Source organism: Cottoperca gobio, chromosome 4, assembly GCF_900634415.1.
Source record: "Cottoperca gobio chromosome 4, fCotGob3.1, whole genome shotgun sequence".
Lineage (NCBI taxonomy): Eukaryota > Metazoa > Chordata > Actinopteri > Perciformes > Bovichtidae > Cottoperca > Cottoperca gobio.
Window position 1 is genome coordinate 16,440,317 of NC_041358.1, and position 25,068 is coordinate 16,465,384.

Below are 25,068 nucleotides of genomic sequence, written 5' to 3' on the forward strand. Positions count from 1 at the left end.
ATTAAACATCCTGTCTCAGCTCCAGGCCACACGCACTCATATCAATCAAGGAAAATAGATTTGTTGTGTAGCAAATTATTGAAAAAAGAAAAAGAAAAGAGTAACATATTAAGAAGTCTAAATACTAATAGCACTTATACATGTATAGTGTAATTAATATAGGAGTAATCAATAACATTTTCAGATTCTATATATTATATACAGTGCTTTTCCAGAACAAGCATATACTTTTCAGCCAGACCACCTCAAAATACAACTTTTACTAGATGAACTTAGAAAAGCATTAATTAAAAACAATATATTGCTACCTATTTTAGCCTATATTTCAAATAATGAAAACTGAGATCATTTCTGTACCTTACCACAAGAACTCACCCAGATAAGAACATTGAGAAAAAATTTGGCTGTTTGCAGATGACATTTCACTTTACGCTACAAACCCACGTACTTCTTCTTTAATTGTAAAAAAATCCAAATATGAGATTTTACCTCCGACAAACTTCCTATATTGTACTCACGTATTTTAACGAAGTCTTCACAAGAGTTTTATCCATGGAATGTGTAAATTTAACTTCACCCCACATTACAGCAAATCAAGGTCACAGCACAGGTTGTCATTTGTCAATTTTGATTGGTTCAAGAAGGTCTTGGCCAAGCTTCAAGAAAGTGGATCCTATGCAATATGAGCCATCCTGAGGCAATTGACACTGAGGGAAGAGAGTGCTAGGGTAGAGATATGGATGCATGAACAGATGAACATAAAACAATAAAGGATAATCCTCATCCCCAAGTATTTTGGTTAGTTTCTTTCTGCATATATTTGTTAACCTGAATGAACTGAAACCAAGTCCAAGCTTAGTGCAAGGTTGTTAGGATTGGAGCAGACCTGAGTGAGATGGTATAACCACACAATTAAGTGAGCAACATAAGCGGCTCATTAATTTTGCACTAGCTAGCTAAAACACTAGATTCTTTTCTATAATGATCAGCACGTAATAGGTAGAAACTTGCATGTACATGTTTCATCTTTATCAAATGTACTAAATATAATTCAAATGCATACATTACTTATGAGTAATTATTGTAAAGTGTATGAGTGTCATAATTATGGCATAGCAAACATGAATGTGCATTCGACAGTCATCTGTGCAAAAAGAAAGCAGAGAGAAAAATATAACCAGGAGAATGTGCAATTACAGACAGAAGACAGTTAGAGGAGCAGAATGAAGAAGCAGAGGAAAGAAGAGAGGCAGAGGGAATGAACGAAAGACTGACAGGCAAAGATAAAGCTTGTCCACCTCCCTGACGTGCAGTTGCGGCCACTGAGAAGTTATTACTCAGTGGGGTTAGATGCAATCTTTTAATGTCTCTCCTTCCAGTGACCCACAGGTGGACCCGCATGCACATACAAATGCATTTTCTCACACACACTCATGCACAGAGAAGGACAAGAAAGGATACAGGTACAAGCCTTCACATGCAACGATACTCAGTCCCACAGGCCTTTGGTAGATGACCCTGAAAACAACCACAGTGTAGGCCATCAAAATCAACACACACTGGCAACATCTGTCAGTTAATTCCACACAACACACACATACACACACACAAACACACACACACACACACGCACACACACACACACACACACACACACACACACACACACACACACACACACACACACACACACACACACACCTGTCACTACAAACCCCGGTCTAAGAGAAGGTCAGTGAAATGAAATGAAAAATCATTCATCTGTGATCAGATGCTTTTCACAGCACAACAGTTTTTTGTTGCCTATTTTTTTTACTAATGTTTTTAAAAGTCCAGGTCCGCCAATAGCACACTGGAAGGGTTTAAAAGTTGACGCTTGTGCTGTGCTCCTTTCCTCCCCTTCCTCTGTCTTGGTTCCTATCAGGCAACGCCCCAGTTAAAGACAACCTTTATTTTGTTTGTTGCCATGGAAACTGTGTAGGCATCTCTATCAAACAAGATAACAGGAGCAACTAGAATTACCGCCTCATGATTGTGTTTCTCCATCAAACAGTCAAGTTGTTGTTGTAGTGTACAGTCCATGTCTGTCCAGACTCATATGATATGTAGTGAGGACTTTGAAGGAATTTATTAAAAGCTATCAAGTGTATTTAGTAATAATTAGGGTATGGATTCTTGAGTTATGGCCAAAAACGTGTGGTCACAGTGACCTTGACCCTTGACCACCAAATTCTAATCAGTTCATCCTTGAGTCCAAGTGGACGTTTGAGATATCGCGTTCATTAGAATGGGACTGACAGATGGACAGACAACTCGAAACGGCTGTTGCCGGCACGGAGGCATATAAAATAAGAATGTGAAAGCGAGAGGTGTTTGTGTCAGAGAGAAAGGTGTGTGTGATAGGGGGAGGGAGTGAGAGTCAAGCAGGATAAATAAATAAATCAACTGTCTGTACGTGCTGTGCAAACACTGAAAAACCTTTCAAATGTTGCAAATATTTAAATGTAAATTAGGGGTCTTTCATTCACTGAACTGAAGTGAAAAGTGCAAAAATACTAAGTGTCTTTCATGTGGTATGATTTGTTCTTTTTACTTTTTACTTTTTGAGGATATACAACATTATTCTATAAACAGAATAATGTCACCACTTATTTGATAGACACTCAATTAATAGTTATTTTATCACAATTTATATGTGTTATGCATTGTAACCATATTTACACAAGCACTGTCAGAGGAATGCAATTCCTGCCACCATGTTACTCCTTAAATTGCTTAAATTACAGATACAAAAACAATCCCCTTATTGCATAATCTACCTTTAATAATAAAAGACAGCAAGTTTTCTGTATTAAAGAAAATGACTTCTAAAAAACATAGAAAATTCCTCAAACTGTCAAATAATGTCTAATTTCTTAAATAAATCTAATAAAATGAACTTGCTATCATTCACTCATGCCAGTACAGGTACAAGTGGTACAGTGTGAAGTGGATAACACACAGGACCTGGATTAGGCCTCTTAGGGACATAACAGATGAAAGTTTTATAATCCAAAAGTGTTCATGTATTAAATACATGAATGCATACTCCAGCTAGCTCTTGATGATCTTAAACTAAGAGCAGTAATGTAAAAGGTTATAATAACAGTGCCCTTGTGGTTTGTGTGTGCAGAGTGGCCTGACGGAGAATTTCATTCTTAGCCTGAATGATTTCCCTAATGGAAACCCAGCTCCTAACTCAGTGACAGAAGTCAATACATGATAGGTGCCCTGCGACATCACAACCTTATAGTAGCTATTGAATTGTAGAGGAATACCTACTTTACTCATGCTCAAATTAGTTGATGAGGGAGCCATTACTCTGTCTTGGAAACAAGTCAAACCTGCAACTTTGAACGCAATTTCCTCATGACACTGGGCTATAATCACAGTCTTCCACTTAACTCTGAAAGGTTTGATGTATTAGGATTCCAACAACTTTGTCTTTTGGGTTTAGCACACCCATTGAAAGCCATCTCATCAGGTCAGAAGATTTGAGTGTCAAAGGTTACTGACTTCTGCTAGTGTCTGTGGGCTTTGAAGTCACATCAGACGACATTGGCAGAGTGAGTGGGAAGGTCATATGATGGGTGTACAGAGCACAGCCACACACACTCCACAAGTGCCTTGTGATGAGCATCTCAGAGGTTTACTCACAAGGAAACACGAGAAAAAAAGAGAACTTTTTAAATACCATATAACTAATCTCAGTTTTCTAATTGTTAGACGGTGCTATATGATGACCTGCTTTTGTCATGGAAAAAGTAATATTGATATATTATAACAATTATGATAAATATAAACCATGAGACTCTGGAATATTTTTCACCTACTAACTAACTTGGACACTGACTTGGCACATGAGGTCCCAGTGACCACCTCTTGTGGTCTGGCGGTGATCAGGGGGTGGAGTCATGGTAGAGCAAAGTAAGAACAACCCCTTAAAGGGAACATTAACACACTTGTTAAAAATAATAATTCTGACCACAGGCCTACACACTCACTTATATGTTTCAATATGATAAAAATGTGAATACTGTACTTAATTACATTTCTATATTTCTATATTCTATGCTTCTGCCATATGTATGGGAAACCAAGGCTCAGTTTGAAACTTCTATCTCTGAATAAATAAATAAGACCTTTGTCAAGTGTGCATACTTCATCTATGGTTGTTTGCCAGAGAAGGGACAATATTTAAAGGTAAGGTGATTCCATCTGATTGGCAGGTTATTTTGTTGCTACTTAGGAGGCTTACTTGTGTTGATAAACATACAGTAAGATGGTGAGTATGGCTGAATGGCAAATCATTTGATTTAATAAATACAATTCTTTAACATGCTTTAATTCTTTAAAATTATTTCAAGTTACAGAAAGGAATAGAGAAGAAACACTTCTCTCTTGTGGGACCAAGCTGCTGTGTAGAAGCCATCACAGCTGAACAATAGCTATAAATAGACCAATGTACCATGTTGTCACCTGGATGTCACACCAGGCACTCTATAGGGTTTTTCATCATCCAGGCAACAGAGAAGGCTATGTATTTGTTTGCTCTCACTTCGCAACGATTTGTTTTTGTGCCTGTTTTTACATTATCATTTTAGCTCCCCTTTGTGTTGTCGGCTCTGCACAAAAACATTTTGCTCAGTGATGTAGATTGATATTTTACCACAAACTGGAAAATCTAAAATGGTGGCAGCAATAGGGTTAGGCTTACAGAGGGAATCTCATATTTTGAAGAACAAAACACCAACACACCAAACTCATACTTACAACAGGTACATGTATACTTATTGTGTACTGTTTTATATGAATACTTCATTAGGTAAACACTGTAATTATGCAAGGTTTGAGTTATTATGGTCCCATACTGCTCCTATACTAAGTCTAACATAAATGGTGATCAGTGTTAGTATGCAGTTGATGTCATTAAGTGCTCTTAAGAAAGTTAACTATCTATATGACTGACCTACAGTGGCTGTGCTGCTTTGGCAGTTTCAGTGAATAATTTACTGTAAGTAGAGAGCTTTTGGTTGGCTCATTAGCCAATCAATTTATTTTACGTTTTAAGTTTAGGATGCTGCACAAATCTTTTCTGAAAAATGTTCAGTGGAATGATGTGATGCTTGTACATCTGGCACATTTGTCTTAATCTCCATGTTTGACCTAAACACAAACCTAACATGACCATTTTTAACCTTATGCTTAAACTTTGGTGGGCACATTATAAAACTTCTTCTCATAACCCTGGTTGGGATCCATATTTTCACTTGTTTCTAGTATTTATAGCAAGGCAAGGAAGATGCACAGTGTAGAGCAATTAAATCCCAGCTGTCAGCATGCAGAATCAGAGAGTGTAAGAGAGAGAATAGAAAAAAAGCATTCAGAAAGAGGGATCGTTAGAGTTAGGTGCAGTAACCACATCAAGTGTCCAGAAAACAGAACAGTTCGTTCCAGATTTAAGGGAAACGACAGAGCCTTCCTTCAACTAAAAATGATGTGTTATTTTCTACATTTACATTGAATTTGTGTTGATGTATAGATAGCTGCTTTAGATATTTTTTTGTTGTTGAAAATTATCCATTTTGTTTCTTATTTAGGCACAAATTGCTCAAATCTTCAATTAAATGTTGCTTTCAATCTTTCTGATAAACTTATTGATTTGTATTTTATTTGGTCATTTTCTTTATCATATATACATACTGTATGCATACTGACATTTTGTCATAACACATTGCTCGGATGTAAATATTCATATCGATAAAGTAGGTCAGTTTAAATCATAGTCTAGCACAGTTTCATTGGTTGATAATCGGAGTGAACTCAATCTAGTCTAGGGGTCACGTCAGAAGCCTGACTTTCCATCCAGTCTCACGCCAACTGCCTTTTATTTGAACATTATAATAATTATAATAAGAAATTTTATTTGGAGGCGCCTTTCAAGACACCCAAGGACACAAGAGATAAAAACAGCAGGACATTGGAAGGGAGAGCAGACAAACAAAACCAGAGATAAGGTGGAGACACATGAAGAAACAATTATGTGGTGATAATAATAATAATTGTTAATAGCGTTGATCTTTCCCTAATGTTTACCTACTAGTTTTAGTTACCTGATCCATAATAATGTCTTAGTAAGGCTGTAACATGTGTGCTCATATAAATAAAAGAAGGGCAATTAGCAACTCAAACTCACATTTTTCAACAACTAGGCAATACTGGCAAACAAGGAGAAACAAGAAACAAGCAGCCAGAAGAACCTATTTATTTTGTTGAATTCTTGTATTCCTTTCTTCTTTTGTATCTCTTGTTATATAATAATTATTAAACATGGAAATATATGATTCAACCTTAATTAAGTGCTCACATTTTCAAAATGAGCAGCTGTAATATTTCAGGGCATATCATGATTCCTTGCAGCATAAATGCTGAAGTATTACCTGAGAAGCAATGGACCTTTTAGCTTTGATTAAATGAATTCTAACGAGAATGAGCTCTGGTTAATTGGTTATTTGCTCTTTTTAAGTTTGGAATTAAATTTAAATTAACCTCTTAAGCTCCAATGGGAGTTCACTGCTGACTTGGATATGCTGTTTATTAATGAAAATAAATAAACTAAAACTAAGAATTGTTTGTCATTAGAGATAAAGTTTACACTCCCATCCAAGGCGAGGGATGCTAATAAACAACCATGACACAAATAAAATGGAGTTAGGGTTGAATCTGTGACTTATCAATAATCGGGAGGTCTTGCTAACCATTAGACAAAAGCAAACTGCGCTGGGTAAAACAGCATTCATACTACATTAAGCGCTATTTTCCCCACGCTGATATAAAAAGGAAATATTCATGGAAATTTTCTCACAGGGGTGTTATCAGTTTGCATTGCCTCTCAGAGAAGGCGGTGCCTGCTCTTTCTACCAGTCGCTTCTCTTTCTCTCTAGTCCGTGTGCTTGTATTTCCACCTTTTGATTTGTTTTCTGACCCTGTCATGCTACACATTTCTATTCTCTCTTATTCCGAAATATTGCTGTAACAGTAATATAACATAATGCGTCATCATTTTGCCAGCCTGGTTTTAGTCCTCTACAAAAGTACCTTTGAATAAAGAGCGTTTTAATTTGACTTGCCTGAAGAGTCTTCTTTTTTTTATACTTTTAATGCAGAAGCATAAAGTCCTCCACAACACTGGCATCACTAATGGTTTTTAGTTAATATTATAATATTATTTATAAATTGTTGACATTCATGTTCTGGTTGACGATGGCAGCAGCTGTACAAAGCAACTGGGGGAAACTCATAGTGACATGTTTTACACTGTGTTTGTATCTTAACAAATTAAAATCAGCATACACAGCATAAACCCAGTATATCACACTTTACTAGTGGGATAGTCAAAGTAATAAATTAACTGCAGACTTCCAGCTAACTAGAATATGAATCACCTGTCACCACAAGAGAGAGCAGCATGAGTAGGAGGAGTGGGTTAAGATGAGCCAGTGGGTAAGTTGACCTAGCCCCTGTTTCTAGGCAACTGTGCACTTTTGTTATCATGTGAGCATAAATTCATCCTTTCTATCTTGTCATAGATGCATTTTTATAAAGTCAATTGATAGGAGACATCCTAAAATAAGGGTAGACGTTTTCATTGTATTTCTGTTGGATTTGTCCTTGCCTAGAGTACAACATAAGTCAAAATTGGCTCATCTTACCCCACCCTCCCCTACATGTGTGAGTACATTTTGTCTGGTGCTTTTTCATGATGACAGAAAATTGGCATGAAGAAGACAAAACATATTCAGCCATCCGATACTGTATTTACATAGCAACTAATCATTACCTAGCTCTGGATAAAGGAATACGGCGGGCAATTTACCCCTCCAGCCTACCCATTTTCTATGTGCTACAAATATAGCTATATGTTGCTAGAAAAATAAAATAAAATAGGAAGAGGCCCAGACGATGATGGTTGGTTGACCTGCCCGGATGCCAGAGGCCAACAGGGGCACCTAACAATACAGATGTTGCAGACCCATATTCAATACCACTTAATACAATTCCATAAATTTTAGGACATTTCTAGACCTTGAATATCAAAAGCTAAATTGAAGATGTTTTAAGAGTTCTTTTTGAAAATGAATGTCAATCATGATGCAATGACATAAATAAAGAGGAGCAGGAATGAGGCATAGGGAATATTAAACCTTACAATAATGGAGACGGATAAAAAAATATGTAGAACAACTCTGTTAATGATGAGAGAGGCGTTTCATGTATTCTGTAAACTCAGTGTGTTTCACCTTGCAGGCTTTAGCGTTATATTTCACCAGCTTGCTTGTTGTCACATCCTTCACCGAGTCTTGAACCGATATCATGATTTGCTTTTAGTGGCTTGTGACACCTAATAAATTGAAGTAAAACATGTCATGTTGAAAGGCCTCCGCCATGTCAGTCTAGTTTTGTTCTTTATCTCAACAGCAGACGGCAGGCCGGGAGCCACTGTGTGGTATCGCTTTGACAGGCAGCCTTGCCAATGAGCTAGTGCCATCCAGACTTAATTCCCCCCCTCAACCTGCTTTGCCACTTTGACAAATGCGTCTGTCTTGTGTCTTCCGTTTGAAAGGGAGCCCCTGATTTGTCGAACTCATCAAACAACCAACACGCAAGCCAGTTGTGAAGTGGTCTGTTGTAGATGGATTGTCACCGTATTGCTGATGAATTGGCAAAGTCTTCTTATTCTTGGGATTATTATTATGGGCCGAGGATAAAGACAGAAGTTACAGAAGATTAAAAAAAATTCTTTTTATATCATCTGCTATCAACTTTATTTACATTTATGATGTTTTATGATAACCACATCCATCCTTAAAAAGTATATTTTCTTCCTGTAAATAAGTCTTGTTTTAAGGGTGGACACGAATCGTTAAACATCTGTCCATTGTTTAGTTTTTTTATCTTTGTGGTCTGACATTCCTGCAAGGTTGATATTTTTGCAAATATCACGATGTTGTGATGTCTGCTTTGTGCCAGACTTACCACCTTGTCAGTCATCCACATTTCCATTTACTAGGGGGAATACAAACCGTGTGCTGTGTCTGGACTCTGCTTCTGTTGTCTAAGTTGTAGATAGAACATACATTTATTTTATTCAGTGCCTTTTCTATTGGGCACCAACCTCACATTTTCAACGATTCAAGTGTGGTTACGCCCGTGGGACGCGAGCCAGCATGAAGCCAGAACAGATAGCTGCATAGATTAAATTGAGAGCGTATCTGTTGCGTGACATGTGCAAGTGAATAAGGGATCAGGTAATGCTTGTTATTATCATGATACTCTATTTAAGGTAAGAAAGTTGCTTATTTGCAGAGTGCACCTGAATATGTTCCCTAATTTAGAATTTATTCCCATCTGCACAGTCTCCAATACAGCAACAACACCTGAAAACTGGGAGCATTAGTACACAGCCTTGTATCATCAGCAGCACTAATAAATAAGTACGTAAGTAAGTGAGACTTCTTCAGTATCATTACCTGGTTCAAGACAGCCTCAACTGATGTCATGAAAACATCAACCAGCATTATTTCGAGTATTAATAAGTCCGCTAGTTCCCTGAATAGTTGGCATAGCAACCAATAAAGTGTGGCGTAATCGGGAGTAGACTGACAGATTAATATGACAGATATTTGATAACAATGTATTAATGTATTTATTCCTTGTTCTGACTAGTTTCAATCAGAAAATTAGGTCTTACTTCCTGTCAGAAATTACATATGTGTTTGTCACATTTTCCACAATTTGTGTGCAGGTGTCCGTGTGCAAATCAAATCAAAATAAATAAAATAAAATAAAATAAAATAAAATAAAATAAAATAAAATAAAATAAAATAAAATAAATAAAATAAAATAAAATAAAATAAAATAAAATAAAATTAAATAAAATAAAATGTATTTGTATAGCCCAATATCACAAATTATACATTTGTCTCAGTGTGCTTTACAGACGGTACAGGTTACGACACCCTCTGTCCTTAGACCCTTGCATCGCACAAGGAAAAACTTCCTAAAAGAAACCCCATAATTAAAGGGGGAAAAATGGAAGAAACCTCAGGGAGAGCAACTGAGGAGGGATCCCTCTCCCAGGACGGACAAACGTGCAATAGATGTCGTATGTACAGGATAAACAATATAGTACAAATACAACATTTGACAGAAAATTATGTTGTACCTGTGATCTCGTTCTTTCGGTCAGAACCCAGCCTTCATGACCATAGGTGAGAGTAGGAATGAAGATCACCCGGAAGATCGAAAGCTTTGCTTTCTGGCTCAGCTCTCTTTTCGTTACAACGGTGCGGTAAAGCGACTGTAATAACGCCCCCCCCTGGTCCGATTCTTCGGCCAATCTCTCGCTCCATTGTCCCCTCACTCGCGAACAAGACCCCGAGGTACTTGAACTCCTTCACTTGGGGTAAGGGCTCATTCCCTACCAGGAGTAGGCAATCCACTGGTTTCCTGCTGAGAGCCATGGCCTCAGATTTTGAGGTGCTCATCCTCATCCCAACCGCTTCACACTCGGCTACGAACCGATCCAGTGACTGCTGAAGGTCACAGACCGATGACGCCATCAGGACCACATCATCTGCAAAGAGCAGCGATGAGATCCTCAGGCCACCGAACTGCAACCCCTCTCCTCCACGACTACGCCTCGATATCCTGTCCATGAAAATTACAAACAGGATTGGTGATAAAGCGCAGCGGAGGCCAACATTCACTGGGAACGAGTCCGACTTACTGCCGAGTATCCGGACACAACTCTCGCTTTGGGCGTACAGGGATTGGATGGCCCTCAGAAGTGACCCCCTCACCCCATACTCCCGCAGCACCTCCCACAGTATCACCCGGGGGACCCGGTCATACGCCTTCTCAAAATCCACAAAACACATGTAGACCGGTTGGACGTACTCCCAGGCCCCCTCCAGGATCCTTGCGAGAGTGAAGAGTTGGTCCGTTGTTCCACGACTAGGACGGAATCCGCATTGTTCCTCTTCAATCAAAGGTTTGACTATCAGCCGAACCCTTCTTTCCAGCACCTTGGAGTAGACTTTACCGGGGAGGCTGAGAAGTGTAATACCCCTGTAGTTGGCACACACTCTCTGGTCCCCCTTTTTGAATAGGGGAACCACCACACCGGTCTGCCACGCCCTAGGCACTGTCCCAGACTTCCACGCAATGTTGACGAGGCGTGTCAACCAAGACAGCCCCTCAAAACCCAAAGCCTTCAGAATTTCTGGACGGATCTCATCAACCCCTGCGGCTTTTCCACTGTGGAGTTGTTTGACTACCTCAGTGAGTTCCAACAGGGAAATTGAAGATGATCCCCCCTCAGCTTCCAGCTCTGCCTCTACCATAGAGGGCGTGTTAGTCGGATTCAGGAGTTCCTCAAAGTGCTCCTTCCACCGCCCGATAACCTTCTCAGTCGAAGTCAGCAGGGTCCCACCCTTGCTGTACACAGCTTGGATGGTTCCCCGCTTCCCCCTACTGAGGTTCGGGACGGTTTTCCAGAAGCACCTTGGTGCCGACCGAAAATCCTTCTCCATAACTTCTCCGAACTTCTCCCACACCCGCTGCTTTGCCTCTGCCATGGCAGAGGCTGCCGCCCTTCGAGTCCGTCGATACCTTGCAACTGTTTCCAGAGTCCTCCCGGATAACATAACCCGGAAGGACTCCTTCTTCAGTCGAACGGCTTCCCTGACCACTGGGGTCCACCACGGTGTTCGAGGGTTACCGCCCCTTGAGGCACCTAAGACCTTGAGACCACAGGTCATCACTGCAGCTTCAGCAATGGAGGTTTTGAACATCGCCCACTCAGGTTCAATGCCCCCAACCTCCAAAGCGATGTCTGAAAAACTCCGCCGGAGGTGTGAGTTGAAGATCTCCCGGACAGGGTCTTCCTCCAGACGTTCCCAGTTCACCCGCACTACCCGTTTGGTCTGTCCAGAGTCTTCCCCCACCCCTTGATCCAACTCACCACCAGATGGTGTTCAGCTGACAGCTCCGCCCCTCTCTTCACCCGAGTGTCCAAAACATGCGGCCTCAGATCAGATGATCACAAAATCGATCATTGACCTTTGGCCTAGGGTGCTCTGGTACCACGTACATTTATGAGCATGCTTATGTTCGAACATGGTGTTTGTTATGGCCATTCCATGACTAGCACAGAAGTCCAACAACAAACGACCGTTCGGGTTTAGACCAGGGAGGCCGTTCCTCCCAATCACGCCTCTCCAGGTGTCTCCATCATTTCCCACGTGCGCGTTAAAGTCTCCCAGCAAGACTACAGAGTCCCCTACTGGAGCCCCCTGCAAGGCTCCATTCAGGGTCTCTAAGAAGGCCGAATACTCCGAACTGCAGTTTGGGGCATTGGCACAAACAACAGTCAATCAGAAAATGAGGTCTTACTTCTGTAAGACTGTCAGAAGTTACATATATGTGTTTGCAGTCACATTTTCCACAATTTGTGCGCAGGTATCCGTGTGCACAGCAGCCTCCCACTCGTGTGAAATATACTTTTCATAATAGAATAGACAGCTTTTTTTTTTCTTGCTGCAACAATCCTCAAGCAGCAACTGTATTCTGATGGAAGAGCTTCACTCTTAGCGCTTCACACAAAAACTTTGCCTCATTTCCTGCACACTCTCAGTTTCAGTTCCCCTTTTTCAAGTCCAATCTGATCGAATGAGTTCTTTCCTCCCTTTTTCCATCTCTCCTCTTTTCTTCTACTTTCTTCTGAGGTAAAGGTTGGTAGTTACTGCCTATTTTTAGCCTGAGCTGCATTGCCTTTTAGCTTTAGACTCTTTTGCTCAGATGCATTTATTTTTGCTCATTCACAATGATCCTCGAGCACTTGTGCGCATTCCCCAGGGTATGAAGCTACGGCAGTTAGACGAGTTTGGCAAAAAACTTTTCTTAACTTCAACTAAGGCATGTGTTCAGAAAGTTACAGCATAGTATAAGAACTCTGTGCTGGGATATCATCTCACGAGGGTGGCTGTCATAGTATGCAGGGATTAGTGTTACATACTTGCTGAGTCGCGCAATGTGTTTGAGTGCCATGTGCTGTGTGTTATGCTTGAGAGGGTTTTGAGAACATGTCCAGATGGTGCCGTCTTCCCTTTCTTTCTGCAAGCAACTGATGGCTTCAGGATGGGGCCAACAGTACTACATTTTAAACAGTGACCGTCAAAATCTGTAACCATAAATAAATGTAATTGCTGAAAACAATGGTTGGAAGGAGTTATACTACCCTATTTTATTTTCAGCAAGAGGATGCAGCATTATTTTTGTAACCAATATAATGTAGAAAAGAATAACAATAATTCAACGATTGTATATTTCTTTCTGACTCATAAGTTTCATGTTTGGGTTTTTCTGCTTTTTTTTTTATTTTTTATCCACAGTTTGAAAGAGCATATATCAGCGGAAATGCCCTCAGAGCTACATAACTGAGTGCTACATCAGCAAGTGGTCATTGAGGGACAGGATGCGAAGATGACACTTATAGATCCCTCCTTCCGGCAACAGCTTCATTAATCACGCCCCGATCAATGAATGCACAGGAAACAGAGGCTGCCCAGTGCTTCCCACCGACAAACAAAACAATAGATTTTTCTATATTCCATCTCTCACTTGTTTTATATTTGTTATATATTTTACTTTCTGCTGAACACCCACGTTTACATTTTGTAATGTTTCAGAAGAATTCTGGATAAAAGAATCCACGCTGTGGCCAAGAAATGCCATTAGTTCAGAGTGGACAGTCAGAACTGTTTAGTATAATATACATAATTTAACCAAGGGTGTGTCCTTTTTCACCTGCACCTGCATTTTTGTTTGTCCATGCCACTGCAACTGTTAAGTGTCCTTGTTGAAATTGCTTTGGATCGGGACGTCAAGCGAAGCTTAAACTGCAACAAAGCACATTTTGTGAAGGATATCCCAAACTTAACTTGTAAAAGCTTTTCAATAAATGCACACTAGTAAATATAGTGCCATTGTTTCATAGTCTCAGTTTCATAACTCTTAGGATAGTGCCATTGTGCCATAACCCTGATAATAGTGCCTCTTTTCTGCTGATTATATCTTATCCTTTGTTGGTGTTGTGGATTGTCTCACTTCCCTTCAACTCAGATAAATGTTATGGGTTTCAGAGCTGGCCAATGAGCCGTGAAGCACGCCTGATTAATTGAAAAATCTAAAGAGATAAAGACCATACTGCTGCTAAAGCGGGGACTACAATAGGTAATGAAGAGATACAGGCAGGTGTGCAGCAAAGCTAAGAGGTAAAAGACAGACAAAGCTATAGTAAAACTGTGGGGAAAAGTAAGATGTTTCTGGAAAGTCTGAATGATTCTTGAAATATTATACAAAACACATATATATAAGTAACATACTTATACAGATACTAATTGTCAAGGTCACATTATCCAATTAATTGGTTGCCCAACTCCAAGTAGGTAAATCTTAAATAATACGAGCCTGAGAGACAGATGCAGTAGTAAGTAATGTGTAAGTAATAACACAAATGCAAGAATAGGGTTAGTTACTTGGTATAATAATTTGGTTACTTGGTATAAGAAATTGGCATGCTGCAGATTTGAAACCATGATGGGAAATTAATAATAACCCTCATCCCTGAAGCATTTAAGCAGAGTTTCAGTCTGCATTTATATGTTCACCTACAGAAACTTCTTAAACGCAGGGCTGTGAAAAGTCAGTGTATGGTTGATTAAGTGCGAAGAGGACGTCGGCCACAGATCTCAACACTTGAGTGAAGTGACACCATTCAGATTAAGCCGGCATCCTTTCTTTGTTGTTGGCAAGTTGTTGAGACATTTCATTCTCAAACAAAAATGTCAACCTGCTGGTGGGACGAGAGGATGAGTCAGTGGATCGCCAAAGCCAGAATGATTCATAATTCCTTGTTGCTCATTAGTCTGTAGGAACCCCTAACCAATCGCTTCCTTTTCCACCTCCTTCCAAAAGACACCGATAATCATATATATAGTATTGAAGTATTTATAAAGACCAGAAGAAAACGGATAACGGAGATATTTTTTGCTGTGCTTAAAGGTTAACAAAAGGCAAAGCAATGACTGTTTGGGGTATTAACCCAAGTCTCAAGTGTCAAAGACAAAAATGTTACACACTCATCCACCATCCTGACGTCAACATCCTTTGCAACGCAATATACTGTATAGTATATATGAGCATCATACTACTTCCTTCCTCCATTGACACCAAATGCTGGCATTGCGTATAATGTGCGACAGAGTTAACTAATATAACTGTAATTTCCTTTTGGATGAAAGATGGAGGATTTGAGCCTTAGATTTTCTCCAGCGGTATGTTCCTCACCTTAAAGCAGCTTGTCTCTAATATGGATTTAAAGGCAGACAACATGTGGAAACCCTGAAGATTTTTACCTTGCCTTCACAACCACTTCCCTCCCCTCATTTCCCAGTACTTTATCACCTCATTAGCGCACAAGCCCTCGAGGATTCTTTAAGAAATTGTAGGTGGTGCACATCCAAATGCATGTTTCTGCCGCTGTCACTTTATTTGTTCCCCGCTGTTTACAGACGATTCCAACATCCATCCACTGATTTGGTACTCCTGGAGCTATGGCCATGTTAGACACAGTAAGACTTGAATGTTGCTACAGTAATACTTGGAACATTTTGAACACAGGTTGTGTGGGAAGAAAAGCCAAAAGGTTTCAAACAAAAAACACCTCCAATGCCCCATTGTGACTCTTGAATCCCCTCTGAGGATTGTGCCCCTTCTACTTACATTCAAAAACAACAAAACACCGGGGGACCAGAGTTAAGAAGCTGTGTACAGAGCAATGGTTTGACAGCAGGAACTGTCAGATGGCATCTTTATTATGTTCCATGAGGAGTCCTGGAGGATCGCACAAGCATCTGTTTCCCCTCTTTGCTGCCACTACAGTCATATAGAAATAAACCAGGAACAATGCAGCCCAGGCAAATGTATTACAGGGGAGTAAATTGAGGGAAGTGCATTGTTATGTGTGTTGTCTGTGATTCATGTATTATCCAAGAAAGCACAACTGAAATCATTGGTGTAATGCAGTGGCGGGCCGTGCATTTCACACCTAGGCCTTCAGTGATGTCCTACACAGTTCTACCTGAATTATTCCACCTCTTAATACCATCATTATGGCTCTAGAAACTATACATTTAGACAGAACATAGACATAGTCAAGTACAACAGAGTTATATTAATATTTCCGAAGCATTTATAATCAATACATCTGCATTTACAATTAAGAGTGTTAAACTACCAGCTTTAAGATCGCTTGGATACTGTCAAAACTTAAAAATAAAAGGTGCTCTTAAGGGATTAGTCTACAATGTCTTATTAAGTCTACCAAAAGTATGTGAGCTTTAACAAGTTTGTTCACTAAACAGCGCATTGTTCGCACAAAAAGCAGTTTAATTTAAGAAACGTGACGATAAAGAATAAAGTTACATTAACTATTCACCTAAAAGAAAAGAAAACAAACAAAATAATTTGATGATGTTTAGGCCAGCAGAGAAGGCCTTGCTGGCCCTGACGGCCCACCACTGGTGTAATGTAAACCAAGTTAATTTACTCACTACTACTGCGCAATTCTGAGGTTGTACTTTACTTGAAACAGAGTATTTTTGATTAATGAATTGTGGTATTGTTACTTTTATGTAAGTAAAGGATTTGAGTACTCCTTCCACCACAGAACACACGTACTGTAAGTCCATGGCTTTGCAAAGAAAAAAAGGCTAAATTCAACAACAGGAACAGAAAAAAAAGTTATTTGCTCCAAACTCAGACCTTATCTTTTTGAATAATTATTTTATGGCATGACATTAGTATTCAGATTCCACTTTCCAAAACAAAACAGCTGGTTTCTCATTTTCTGTGATTACCATCTGACACCAATGTCTACTTTTTTTGTGGAAGTGTCCCTTACATATGGACATGCAATTGCACTTGGATTAAATGGACACTTAGAATAGTTTAATACTTAATTATTTTGAAAATAAATGCAATTCAGTTTGCTCAGTTTATACTTTCTTATATTATCAAATGGTAATAAAGTTAAATTGGAATCTTTTTCAGGTATAACCTTCAATTGATCTCAGAAGTTTACACGACAAATCTCTTTTCATTGAGGCCCTAGAAGAATGCAGATTCGGCGTAGGAGGAAATGTTAGCTTGCACTGCTTCTAATTGAATTAAATAATATCCATATATTTGACTCGTACTGGGCACCTGCTTTTGGGTTCCTGCTGGGAGTGTTTACCCAGCAGTTAGTTGAAGATCAGAGCTGAAAAAGGACTAGGGGCCCAGTGGGGGTCTATATCTGGAGTTTGCCTACATGAAGGCTAAGAACTGAGGTTTCAGGACCTAATTTATCAGCTGTGGGGGAAAATAAGCTATAGGCAAGAAGAAGAAGCACCACCAGCTGTGAAGAAGATGAAGAATTTCTAAAGCCCATATATCCATTTAAAAATGCTCCATAAAGGTTTGCCTTATGTGACATATTATCAGTTTATTAGACTAAATAGACTTTGGGAACTTTGATAAACGCTTGAAATAACGTTTCAATAACGAAGCCTTGTCAAATTTCAAATTGCTAGATTTCGTAGTGTTATATTTACCTATAACCAAACATAAAAGCAAAATTACACCTGATGAGGTGAAGAATACTAGTTGTGATGTGACACACAGATACTAGTAAAAACTTGCATCTTCTAGCAGGGAGCCTACATGGCCTTGTAATCTGAACTCTTAGCTCTATTTCAGTGCTGCAGACATGCTCCCTTTTCTTGCATCCATAATCAGCTCCTCTGTCACATCTGGCTGTGTTCAAACTGTGGTTTGTTAATGTAATCAAGACTAACTCAAGCAGAACTCGAGCAATAGCTGCTCAAGATGCCACATTACATAACATTACATTTCATTTTTCTGACGTTTTTGTCCAAAGTGACTTACAATAAGTGCAAACAATCATGAGGCTACAAACTCAGAACAGCAAGAACCTTGCAAGTACAATAGCTTCAAATAGGCCAAACCATTTTAGTGCTACATACAAAAATGAGAAAATCGTTTTTATTTAAATGTTATCATTATTATCATTGGACAAGGTGCAAGGAGGGTTTTCACTCTGTGACGGAAGATGTGAAGACTTTCTGCTGACCTGATATCAATGGAGAGCTTGTTCCACCATTTTGGAGAGACTCGTAGTGAGGAAGTAGCGAGCCAATTGGAGCTTCAAGTGGTGTGCGGACATCCACTGAGAGATGTCAGCCACCTTTTGACAAAACTAATATGTAGAGTTTCAGACATACAGATACAGATGAGTATCATTGCTTTAATTCCTTTCCAAGCAAAGGTCATAAATACACAACTGCCCAAACTGACCCATCTCTTTTCTCTCAACATGTTCAGGTTCTCCGGGGCTCAGTCCTTGGCTGAACTCTTATTTCTGCTTGGTTATTGCTGCATGCACTCTTCAGTGCATCTTCAGTGGATTTCCAAATTCAAATGATAGTGTTGGAAGAAAAGTCAGTGGATCACCAAAGCTATTAGCTTTTATTCTACTTGGGACCAGAGACTGTACAGAATTGAGTGGAAATCCATCAACAAGTTCTTTATATATTTCTGGACCAAATTGGTGGTCTGACTGACATTTCCATGTGGCGAAACCCCCCACATATTAACGGTTAGAATTTAAAACATTTACTATGATTTGCACTACAAAACTATACTGCTACTATTTTTTACTATTGCTGTTGCTGCTAATACTGTTGCATCTATTATTGCCACCGCTGCCACTAAAACTGTTTACTGATCTTCATCATGTTTACTGGGACCTGTTTATCATTACACAATTAAAATGGTCACTGCTGATTTGAGTTGAGTTGTCTTGTGTATACTGTTACTAATCCTAGTTGGATTCATCCCTCATGAAAGCTGTATCAGTTACCTTGATTATAGAGCCTTAGCAACTGAAACGTTGCTTGGAGCGCCTGTTGCTAAGCTTCTTCTTCAAGCCTTGATATTGCTTTCTCTATAAATAGGTTTATCTCTGCTGAGGTCAAACTGCTTCATTCAGCTTCGTGAATACAAAGTCAGAACCCCATTTATCATCAATAGAGCAGTACATTTAGAAGATTTACATTTTAGTCATTTAGCCGGCACTCTTATCCACAGTGACTCAAAAAGAGTGAGCCAATTGGGGTTTTCTATCTTTCTGAAGGATACGTGGACAGATTTCAGAGAGCGCTAGTTGTTAGTAAAGCTGTCAAGTGCCTCCAAGCATTTGTCTTATTGTATCTAGGAAAACCTGTCATCGACTGCATTTAGGTTTATGAGGTCTGCTAATCCTTAATGTACTTAACCTGACATTATTCTACTGCTACTAAAAATCCTAAACCCACTCATTCTACGCCATAATATTATTAAACGGAAAGCTTAAATCTCAAAGTTAGTCTTGATAGAATTATAGAATACAAATACTTTGCATTCATGTCACTACGAATATGTTTTCTTCAAGGTTCAACGTTCTTTAAGCTTAAGGATATCTTAAATGTTCTTGAAATAATTAAATAAAAGCCCAGATATTTCTCTTCATGAACACATGGTAGTCTTACAGTGTTGTTGACGTGTTTATTTTCACCAGTCAATAACTTTACCAGGCTTCTCCCTCACCTTGAGTCCTTCATCTATAAATAGACTTATCTCCACTGGGGTCAAGCCTCTACGTTCCCTTTTGGTCGTGCAAGCAGCAGTTTGTTTTGTAATTGGAAGTCTTTTCATTATTTTTCCTTCTCAAATGAAAGAAGTTTTATATCATGCAGTGTGAACACTTGCAGCATCACACCAGTGCACCTTACAGCAGTTTCGATTGGATCTTTTTTTAATCAAACAACCATCTGGAGGCTTCCTAATGGGCATAATAAGTATTGCCTTGCTTTGCTCCTGCACCAATAAGTGAGTGTATATGCAGGTAGATAGATAGCTGCATGTATAGATGTATATACACTGTTCTTTGTGCCCAACTGTCTCACCGTTGCATCTTAGCTGTGATTACTGTAACCCCATAGAGTCATTTCATATCCTGCGGTTCAATGCTAACCATATTATCTCACATACTGACATACAAGTTTTAATACGTTAGATCAGAGGTCTTCAACAGGGGGTCCGCGGAGGTACTGCAGGGCGGTCGCAAAATTGTTTGTAGATAAAGTAATTAAAAAAACAAAAAAAGTATTTATTGTTTTTATTACAAATTGTTTTTGTTTTGCTTTGCCATTCACATTCCCTCCTCCGCTGTACTTCGCGAAGGGCGGCGACACACACCTACAGTCAGAGACAGAGTGGAGGAAAGGAGATGGGTGAACTGAATCGCACAGACCTCCTCAAGCCTATTGTGTACAATATATACAGTAGGGGGTCCCTGCACCACGCTACACCAGTTTGGGGGTCCTTGGCCCGAAAAACGTTGAAGACCCCTGCGTTAAATGATAACTGGAGCTTCAATTACTTTACTTTGTAATTTCTGAAAACCAGTATCATTCTCACTAATTAAATTGCAGCATTATTCATTCCAAAGGACATGACTAGGGCGTCAGATGGCCTCCACACGGGTTCCTGTCTTTCACTAAAGAGGACATTCCATTTTCACCATCCCAACTCCAAGGGTCTGAGGTGGAGCACGGGAATAATCGTCTCAGTGGCCCTTTTGTGCACTCAGCAAGGAAAGATGGGGAGTTCATTTGGCGTGAAAATTTATATCTCCCTTTTCCTTGGCTTCTGGTGTTCTCCCTTCCCCACCACACACAGAGCAGTATAGGTATTCTTTTTTCTGTGGGTAGCAGCCGCCTTCCCCGACACGCCACATGTTTTATTGCCCACTAAAGCATAATGCTCCACTCCTTTTTGATATTGAATTATTTATTTATTTTCCTGTGCTGCCTGTGAGCCCCTTTGAACGATTGGGCGCCTCGGGCCTGCTGCGACATGATCTCGGGGGGTATTAAATATATTGCCGGTATTTGTTTCCCACCACTAAGTGGATCGGACGACCCTGCAAACAAATACTCATCCTCCAAAGTAGATGAGCCTCGACAACAAAACAAGTATGTCCTCTGCTCCATAATCCTTATTGCATCCAGCGGTCTGGTGGGGGTAGAATGGGGGAAGAAGACTGTTATTATCAGACTCAGATTGTTATGTGTTTGCCCAGTATGGATTTTGCACATGAAACCTGAAGCTTTGCACAACTATAGAGACTCTGCACCTAATACTATGTATGGTACTACATGTGTGTGCTTTTTTGTATTAGTATTTAAAAAAATTAACGTTTACATTTAAATGTTTTACTTCACTAACTACATAACTAAAGCAACATGCAGTGCATGAAGAGGGAAGGGTTCAAAGACACAATGAAATCTATACTGCACAAATCAAATTAGTCAAAATGTTGTTTTCTTAATAAGTATAAATATCTAAATAGTATTAAGCGATATATACTGAGACTGAATGCCCATTTTATTATAATGTCCATTAATCATTTTGTTATGGATAAAGTTTGTATGTGAAGGAAAGAAAAACAATTAAATACTGTTGCAGGAAAACATTTTGAAATAGACTTTTTGTCAACTGTTTTCTGTTGGAAAAAGATTGGAGTTTGCCAAAACAAACTGACATATTCTGCTACATTGACATGATGTTAAGTTAAGTCTGAGACTGTATTAGCCATTATGCAGTTACCACAGTTACCTGTAAAGCAAATTTATAGGGAACAGCAAACAACACTGAGAATATGTGCTGCTCATGCAAAGTAATTGCCAGTTACACAAGTGAGAGACAGACTGAAACACTGATTTTTAGAAACCCTATTAGAATATATAGTATATAGTACAGTGTTTCTCAAAGTTACCACTTAACCAATAAAAAAAACACTCACGTTTGCTACTGAGAGATACGCAAAATGCAAACTGTGAGGGCGCCTTCGTCATGTGTTTCTTCAAAAAAATTCTCAAAAAATCCTAAAGGTTTCCCAAAGTAATCCTTGTGTTTACTCTCAAAATGTCGCTTGAGCATGGCGGGTTTCATAGCCACAGTGTGGATTGGGATACTCTTCATCTCCAGTCCAAAACAAATCTAAATTTGATGTAGTCGCTGTGATATTTTCTCTTCACTTTAGCGCTGGACTTTTCGCGTTCAAGCCGAGTTTCACAACTTTCAGCCGGGTGGTGGTTGGACAGCGAACCGCTCTCCTGGGACTCAGTAACGCACGCAAAACCACTTGTTGTCGCTGCAGGCTGAACCACTTGTAGCTACCGAATCACCTGCATCAGGACGATGCACCCTCACTGTTGCGTCAGATTTCTGATTTAATTTTCGTTTAACTGACCTCGTCTACAGCCATCCATCCATCTTGTCAGTTGACCGCGCAGATCATTTATGACGTAAGATCGTAAAACAAACCTACGTAGCTACGCTACATCTATGCTACACTCTAGTCTATACTAGTCATTTGTAAACAATTTGAGAAACACTTTAAACTTGTAATATATTCATTTCAAATTGAACATTTTACCAATATACTCACGGACCACTAGCGGTCGCTCGCGGACCACTGGTGGACCACTCTTTGAGAAAGACTGATATAGTATATAGAACATAGTATATTTTCTGGCTGAAGCTAGTAGAACAGAGGTGAAGTTTAAAAAGATGGCAGGACTTTTGCTATCTGCTCAGCAACATCAGACTTATTAATTCCTTCACAACATTGGAGAAGTGGGTTTTTGGTTCATAGGACTGGAACCAAGCTATGTAGTTATTATAGTGCTTTATTAATGGAGTTTGGGCAGAGAAGGTTGCTTGGTGTACAGAAAAAGTACATTTCTGTCAAATGCCAGATCACAAACCCTCAATGCTATTTAAGGCCAACTGCAATACTCTAAAATTGTATCCTATGGGTTACTGTGACTTTAAATAACAGGGTAAATAAGAAGTGTCAGGACAAAGTTTATTGAATTTGGTGTTTAACGTGACAACTGAACAAACCTCATCTGCTGATGAAGCAAAAGCTCCATAAAAAAGATTGGAAGGGGACCTTGAAGAGTCAAGTTTCACACTCAATTTTGGATTCAAATCAGTATGCTTATGTTTCTCATTACAGAGCAACATAAATGAGACTACTAGTATGTGAAAGTTCTCAGGTCATGGATAAGTTGAAACCTAAACTTATAGAACCAGCGTCTTTTTAAACAACCCCCTATAGGTGACTTTGGTAGAGGGGTTTACTTTTTATCTACCAAGGCCAGAACATCCTGACAAAATTATTGGACTTTATTGGAAATCATGAATGACAAAATCCCGTTCCCAGTATTGATGTGGAACAGAAGTGCTGGACGACTACGGTATCTCTCTCACACTAACGTGATCTCCATATCTCTGCCTTTCTTATTACTACCCCCTCCTTTTTCTTTCTCTCTTATTCACTCTTTGAAGCTGTAACAAAAGAGAAAAATTGAGAGAGTTATCAGAGTTTTTGCATAACCAGCCCATCAGTCTCGTACAAAATCATGTTTATTCATTTTGCCCTCGGGGGAGAGGGGGTAAAAGGGAGATGATTAAATTCTAATTTGACCTCTATCATAATTTAGCTGAGCCTATTATGATGTCAATCATTTGAACTCAATACTGCAGTGAGCAGAAACCGACTGTGTGGCAAAGGGAAAGGGGATTCTAGACAGTTTGGGGACCACACAGTCACTGTATCAAATTGGTTTTATCCAGCCACATGTAATTCTTTCCCCGGAGAGAAAAGAGCTTGTTCAAATGTTCGATGTGTGAAGTGAACATGGGGCATCAAAGGATGATGGACTTGACTATAGCTAGGGAATGTTGCCTTTCAGTGTGTAAGATTGTGATGCATCGGAGGAAATGATTTGCTTATTACAAGGATGAGTCATAGATGTGACGAGCGGCATATGATAGAAGTCTTAGGAAAGAAGCAAAGTATTTGGTGCTTTCTAGCTCTCTGTGTCTGTGTTATTTGTGAAGGCGTTGTGCATCCATTTGTTAAGGTGCAGCTACAAATGTATGGGTAAGGCTCTGAAACCCATTAGTCACAATGCATTTTCTGTGATGAATTTATATGTAATCTGTTTTGTATTGCAGATGAATATAATGACACAATATGAACACTGTGTTCCCTGAACATCTCCTTAGTGCTTTTCTCAACCTCTGGATTTTGTGTGAAGTGTGAAAAGCATTATGCATTAGTGTACCAATATGGCTTAACAAATACAGGCCGCTCTCATTTTCAGTTCATTAGGAGACGGAAGGCAATCCAAACAAGAAGCTAAGCCAAAAAAACCAGAACCTGCAGACCGGCTGTTTTTAAAAGAATACTCCAGCAATTTAGTATCCTTCATGTTGAGGGAACAACAAGAGTCAGAAGACAAAAGAGTTTGGGATATCCTGACTCGTATCCCTAGTATGGATGTATTTACAAAAAAGCCCATACTGCAACCCTTTTGTTAAGTTTGCACAGTTTTCTCAGGCTAAGAAGTATTTCCCAAGACTAGTAAATTGATTGTTGTGTGTCAAATCAGTCATTATAAATGTTTTCTTCATGCCCTACATACTGACAGATGTTGTCCACCCCATTTATACAACAGAAAGGTTAATCAACAACTCCCTGAAGAGTTTCAACACACATACACATTATAACCTTCATGGAGGTAGGATTCATGCAAGCCTGTTTGGACTGCAATAGTTTTAGATAAGTGTACCTAATGCACAGGCAACTCAGTCTATTGTTCATCGACAACATGTAAAGTATAACATATGCAGTATTGATCCCATTTAGTCTCTGTCTACCATGTCTCTGTTGATCGGCACAGAACAGTAGGTGTCTTTTGATGCTGCTTATTGATGTAACCATGTTAA